The 1,204-nt window shown below is 36.3% G+C and overlaps 1 pseudogene; it reads right to left on the bottom strand.

Moving 5' to 3' along the window:
* Positions 1 to 424: 424 nt before the first annotated feature.
* LOC104677656 lies at positions 425 to 963 on the bottom strand (annotated as a pseudogene).
* Positions 964 to 1,204: the final 241 nt, after the last annotated feature.

Below are 1,204 nucleotides of genomic sequence, written 5' to 3'. Positions count from 1 at the left end.
TAGGTCTACAAAGCATTTGATTTCCTTATTAAAGTTTTCATAGAGGAAGTGCAAACAACTGCAATTCAGATCACATTATATAAGCTTGACAATTATTTAAACCTTATATAAAATTAAATCTAACCCTTACCACTACAAATCTGTAAGGAATCAGAAAAGGATTTATAATACACAAATCTTGACTACTGTTGCATTCCACTTGGAAATCACTCTGCGCTAAAACAGCATTCTTCCAAGATTTAAAGAAAAATATATTTTATAAAAGGGATTCTTTTATTTTTGTTACTGACAGAAACAAGTTTTGCTTTTTTCCACTATAATTAGCTCTGATGAAAGAAATAATTCTGTCTCTTAATTCCTAACAAATGCTACATTTTCAAGACTAAAGGAATTACTGGTAGGCATTCTTTCTCCTTGATCTAAATTATTTGTCTCTAAAATATGTCAAGTAAGCTTCTAAAGATTCAGGGAGGGGCGGAGTTGTGATTTTTTTTCTCTCAGTAAATTTTGAAGTGGCTCCTCTGGCTTCATTGCTTCACTGTGATCTTTTTCTTCCTCTTCTTTGTTACCTTCTTCCATTTTTTTCATCCTCCTCTCTAGAGACTGAGGAATAAGCTGATTACCCACAAATATGTACATATTAATTACCTGTTTAACTCTCTTTTTTTTTTCCTTTTTGGTAGAGCCCTTTGAGGAATCCCCTTGGCCTGCATCTCATCATTTATGCAATTTCTAAATGTGCGTCGAATGTAAATACAAGCCAAGTCTTGTAGATTCCTGACAGCACAGTGAGGGAGTCCCACAGAATTTGGTTTGCCATTACCATTCTTACTTGGTTGCACAAGTGGAGCAAATGACAAAACAAGGATATTTTTCCTTTCCCAAGTGTTTTGTCCAGTTCTGTGTTAACGGATCCTCTATAGGCGTGACTAATATGCCTCCAACTTATAGTAATATTTTCATGGTCTTTGTGGACTCCAGCTCCACAAATTCCGTCATACCGATGACTGTCAGATGCTATCTGGAGGCAATTACTGATGACAAATGCAGGTTCACAGAACTCAAACCTCAGCAGTGGTTTTCTTTATAGGTGCGTGTTGGAATATCTGCATCTTGAGATGGACAGATGATTTTGCTTATGGTGGGGGCTTGCCAACTTGCACATATAATTCTTTTGATAAGCTGCTAGGAGATCAGAGTGACC

The sequence above is a fragment of the Rhinopithecus roxellana genome, chromosome 6 (assembly GCF_007565055.1).
Source record: "Rhinopithecus roxellana isolate Shanxi Qingling chromosome 6, ASM756505v1, whole genome shotgun sequence".
Classification (NCBI taxonomy): domain Eukaryota; kingdom Metazoa; phylum Chordata; class Mammalia; order Primates; family Cercopithecidae; genus Rhinopithecus; species Rhinopithecus roxellana.
The sequence above is the reverse complement of the archived record's forward strand: the minus strand, read 5'-3'. Positions and strand labels throughout refer to the sequence as shown.